Source organism: Nycticebus coucang, chromosome 8 (genome assembly GCF_027406575.1).
Source record: "Nycticebus coucang isolate mNycCou1 chromosome 8, mNycCou1.pri, whole genome shotgun sequence".
NCBI lineage: Eukaryota > Metazoa > Chordata > Mammalia > Primates > Lorisidae > Nycticebus > Nycticebus coucang.
In genome coordinates this window covers 46,488,731-46,494,730 of record NC_069787.1, presented here as the reverse complement: position 1 = coordinate 46,494,730, position 6,000 = coordinate 46,488,731, and positions in this window count along the sequence as shown.

The window sequence follows — 6,000 nt, the reverse complement described above, 5'->3', positions numbered from 1 at the left end:
CACAGGACCCCACCTCCACCAAACAGAGAAGAAAAACAAAAATACTATATATCAAACCAAAATTAACAAACATAAAATCTTACAGGGTAAAATTGGGAGGAAAAACAAATAATAGGGGCAGAAAAACTAGGAAAAATGAAGTTCTTATTATTAAAGAAGGCAATAATGAAATGTTATATACACAAGAAAAATGAAGAAAAAATGTAGGGGGAAATGTTGAAAGAAAAAAATAAAGGTCTCTGTATATATATGATATGGTATGGTATATACGTATAGACAGACAGAGAGAGAGAGAAAATATATATATAGTAGGAGATGCTAATAACAACATTGATACAGCTGTATAAGATGGAGACTGGAGGCTTCTGCTGACTGCTTTGCCCTTAAATCCTGGAGGCTTGAGAGCCTGAATCTCTCAGCCTGCCTTGACCTTTCCAAGAAAAACTATGACCCTAGGCTAAGCAGAGGGTTTCCCAGGAAAGCAGGTGTCATTGGGATCTCTCCCGAAGGGGCTGCCTGCTTGTCAGGCGCACTAAAGCTGGCCTTTCTCTACACCCCTGAGTGCAGAGGCTGCAAGGAAGCTCTCCATTCCTGAGCAATGAAAGCTCCACTCTTCTCTTGGTCTCAGTACTGGCCTCTGGGCACTGTTCAAAGTCACTTGCTCATTCACTGAAGGTCTCCCAAGGTAACTCAACTGAGTGCCCAAGTCCAAAAAAAAAAAAAAACAAAAAAACAACCCACAGGGAAGGCCTTCTCTCTCTGTAAACTTGCTGCTGTTGTAGCTGCAGCTGCCACACCCACCATGGCCTCATACAGAATGCAACCATGTGCCACCTCTCCACTGCTTTCGTCCTCTTCCTCGGGTCTAGAAGTCTCCCACTGCCTCCCTGCCTCCCCAAAGGGATTTTTCTGGAGTCTTCTCTCCCAGTCTCACCATTCCCAGTTGCAAAGAAGCTGTTTCTCAGCCACCAGCTTGCTCTGCCCTGATGATTGCTCTTTAACATTATAATTCCCTTTTGCCTTACCTTCTAGGAAGCTCATGAGTAATTTGGTTCTCAGTTTGAAATAATTCTCTTAGTCCTTCTCCTTTCTCCATTTATCATTGTTTTAATTGTTGTGACTTCATTACTGCTTTTTGTTGTTGTTGTTGTTAAAGCTTTCATGTCTATTTTCAAAGTAGGTCACTATAGATAATAAATTAACTATGTTCAAGTATTGCCTGGTAGTGTTTAGGTCTTATACTGTCACCCTTGTTTTTTCCCTTGCTTCATACTTACTGTTATTCTCTTCTTAGTTTATAGAATTCTCTTGACCATGATTTGAATTATTCATTTTATGGCTTATCCATAATAAATTATTTGTTCCAGACATACTTTCTCTTGTCACCCTTATGCTTTATGGTTCCTCTGAGTTCTCTTTGCTATTTTAATATCAACTAAAGCCAGATCATTAAGGATGTACCCCACTCTATTCAAAAGGTTTATTGAAAAAGATTCATAAAGCTAAATTTTAAAGTGAACTTTAACTGTATATACCTGTGCTTTTATTTTTTAATGTAGATTTTTGAGGACATAAGGAAAATATGTTGAATTATATAGACTTTTATAAATTTTTGAGAATTTAATTTCTCAATTCTCTTGGGAGTATATCTTTATCTTATTACTTTACTGCAAAATATAATATCAGACTATATTACGCAATGTAATAAACTGATTTGATAATCATAGTTTTGTTTAACCAACTTATTGTTGTTATTATTTTTTTTTGAGACAGAGTCTCACTATATTGCCCTCAGTAGAGTGCTGTGATGTCACAGCTCACAGCAACCTCAAACTCTTGGGCTGAAGAGATTCTCTTGCCTCAGCCTCCCGAGTAGCTGGGACTACAGGCACCCACCACAACTCCCAGCTATTTTTTTGGTTGCAGTTGTCATTGTTACTTAGCAGGCCCAGGCCAGGCTTGAGCCCACCAGCCTTGGTGTGTGTGGCTGGCGCCCTACTCACTGAGCTACGGGCGCTGAGCCCCAACTTATTTTCTTATTATGCTTGTTTATTTACAAATTATATGTGTTTTTTTTCATTGTGAATTACTAAGTTCACTGAAATGCCAAATTTAAAATACTAAATATATCTCATAAAAGGTCTTGCTATTGATATCATTTATGTTATCTGTGCCTGTTAAGTTTACCATACTATTTTTAATGGGAAAACCTTTCTAAAACTTAAGTTAATATGATCCCCATACTGAAAGAAGTACATTTTATTTCATAACCCAACATACACACACACAAAATAAAAGTTTCATATACTAATAGCTATCCCTACTATGTATAATTAAGGTAAACATACATCAGTGTTTATATCAAATGTGAGTGTAATAATATTAAAGTAAAAACCCCAAGTTAAGCATGAAAATATTTAGGAAATACTTTATGAAGTATGTCTGCTTATTTCTTAAGTTTATTCTTATAGGCATTGTTCATGCTAAGTATTTATACATATCACTTTTATATTTTCTATTTTGTTTTACTCCATTAAAAATGCTGATAGTGGTCACTAAATTGATTTAATGACCCATCACTTTATTGCAGACTGTAGCTTAAAAAATACTGCTTGGGAGAAATTCTTTCTTTTTTTTTTTTCTTTTTTTTTTGTAGAGACAGAGTCTCACTTTATGGCCTTCGGTAGAGTGCCGTGGTGTCACACGGCTCACAGCAACCTCCAACTCCTGAGCTTAAGTGATTCTCTTGCCTCAGCCTCCCGAGTAGCTGGGACTACAGGTGCCCGCCACAACACCCAGCTATTTTTTTGATTGCAGTTCAGCCGGGGCCGGGTTTTTACCCACCACCCTCGGTATATGGGGCCGGCGCCTTACCGACTGAGCCACAGGCGCCGCCCGCTTGGGAGAAATTCTTGCACATGTATATCTGGAGGCATGCTTGAGAGTGTTCACAGCAGCATTGTTTGTATACCCCTTTCCCTTAATTGAGAATAACTGAAATATTTACTGATGAGCGATGGATAAACATGCAGATGATAGCATTACTTGTATAATGGAGTATTACTTTACATCAAGATAATTGAATTGCAGCTATGTTCATTCTTTTTTGTTTTCCCAAATTTTAATTTATTATTATTATTTTTATTACTAAATCATAGCTGTGTACATTAATGTGATCATGGGGCACCATTCACTGGTTTTATAGACCATTTGACACATTTTCATCACACTGGTTAACATAGCCTTCCTGGCATTTTCTTAGTTACTGTGTTAAGACATTTACATTCCACATTTACTAAGTTTCACATATACCCTTGTAAGATGCACCGCTGGTGTAATCCCACCAATCACCCTCCTTCTGCCCAACTCCCCCCCCCTCCTTTTCCCCTTTTCCCCTATTCTTAGGTTATAACTGGGTTATAGCTTTCATGTGAAAGCCATAAATTAGTTTCATAATAAGGCTGAGTACATTGGATACTTTTTCTTCCATTCTTGAGATACTTTACTAAGAAGAATATGTTCCAGCTCCATCCATGTAAGCATGAAAGAGGTAAAGTCTCCATCTTTCTTTAAGGCTGCATAATATTCCACGGTGTACATATACCACAATTTATTAATCCATTCGTGGATTGATGGGCACTTGGGTTTTTTCCATGACTTAGCAATTATGAATTGGGCTGCAATAAACATTCTGGTACAAATATCTTTGTTATGTTGTGATTTTTGGTCTTCTGGGTATTTGCCTAGTAGAGGAATTATAGGATTGGATGATAGATCTATTTTCAGATCTCTAAGTGTTCTCCAAACATCTTTCCAAAAGGAATGTATTAATTTGCATTCCCACCAGCAGTGTAGAAGTATTCCCTTTTCTCCACATCTACGCCAACATCTCTGGTCTTGGGATTTTGTGATATGGGCTAATCTCTATAGATCTATTGGGGAACACATATTGAGCAAAAATAGCAAGCCACATAATTCATATGTATGGTTTGATTTGATGTATTAATATAAGTTCCAAAAAATAAGTCATGCTGTATAGTATGTCAGATGTGTGTGTGTATAGGTGTTTGTGTATCTGTCTTCAAACTATAAAGAAAAGTGAGAGAAAAGAAAGAATTATAGTTTCAGGATAGTGGATACCCATGAAGGGAGTAGGAGGTAAGCGGATATTCAGGGGACTATCAAGTTAAAGGTGAAATTATGTTTCTTGGCTGAGTGATAGTGGGTACAGAGTCTGCTCCTTTTATTCTTTATTCTTTACATACTTATCACAAATGACTTCTGTATATATTCAGTGTCTAAAGTATTTTTAAATAGGAGTAGTATTAAATCAACAATTAACATTACAACTTAAAAAAATTAGAGTATAGGAATATTTTCACTTTATTCCTAAAACTCAAATCTACTTTTCATTTTATCCTGAATCATACCCTCATATTCACTTTAACCTGAAGTCCTTTGGAGATGGCTTGGTAGAGAGTAAATATGGAAATAGTACAAAGTAAATTGATATTTAGAGATCAGCCTCAATGATAGATACGAGTGGAATAGAAGTCTGCTGAACTATTACTTTTAAAAGATTATGTTTCTATTGTAACTGGAATTTCTCTGCTGGGTTCTTGGTCTTAGAAATTTGAAAAATGAATTCACAGGCCACCACGACTAAGTGAAAGCATAGATTTTATTAGCAGTAAGAGAAAGGAAATAACCTGTAGTCCCAGGTACTCGGGAGGCTGGGGCAAGAGAATCACCTAAACCCAATAGCTAGAGGTTGCTGTGAGCTGTGACGCCACAGTACTCTACTGAGGGCAACAGAGTGAGACTCTGTCTCTTAAAAAAACAGGAAAGAGAGAAAGGAAATAGCAAAGCCCTCTGGTACAGTGGAGGGAGATCTTGATTGGGTAGCCCAGGTTTCAGATATCTAAGGATATATATGCAGCTTTTCCTACCCTGCAGGCAGAGGAGTCTGGGGAGATCAAATGTATGTCTAAAATATGTTTGGTGCCAGAGGCTTGTGGGCAGAGAAATTAGTATTAAAACTGCCATCATATAGGAATGTGGTCTATTTTTAGGCATTTACCCCTTCCCTGGGAGTGGTGGTTTACATGGTGATCCAACTGGTTTATGGGCCTGCTCATGCCCAGAAAATGGGGTCTCTGTTCAGCTCTAAGTGAAGGGCACTTGCATCACTATCTTGATGCTTTTTTTTTTGGTTGAGAGACAAATGGTGCTGTTGAATCTGACTTGTAGGCTTCAAATAATTTGATAGGATACACTTAATAAATATTCATTGAGAGAATTGACTGAGTTGACCAAAGTTGAAGTTTGAGAAAGAGATAGTATCAGTATATGGATTTCAATTTTAGCAAGTTAGTTTGAGGTAGCAGATGTTATATAGAAAGTTGGAAGGATGAGATTTGTTATTGAGAAAATGAGGGCTGCATTATGGATTGGATAGTTTTCAGACAGGGGAAGACTAGAAGCTGAGAAAAGGTGAATTTTCTGAGAGAAAAAGCTATGAAGAGAAAAGAGGGAAGTTTAAGGATGAGTCATGAGTATGTTTACCAAATAGGTTTCATTTAGTTATCTATGGCCGTTGAACATTCATTTAAAAATTATGGCAGTCATAATATTGTTAATATTCTGTTTACAGAGCAAGATCTTTTTAGTACCAAAAATCTTGCCATTTTTTTTAAAGATTTATGCTTCAAAAGTCATTGTTGCTTTTCAAAAATTTTTTCTTCCAAATATTATATATCCAAATATAATATTATTTAAAGCTATAAATGCATTTTTTAATTAGAATATTTTGTAAAATCTTGGTTTTTTTTCCTTTATATATGTCAATTCTGAAAGTTTGATTTCTGAGTATAGCTTAATTTTTGGTGTCCAGTTTTTGTGTGTTCATCATAAATAGGCATTATACTTATATATTTCGGTTGGAAATCCATAAGTATGTCATATAAAAATGAAAATTATGGTTATAGACATTATATGAAA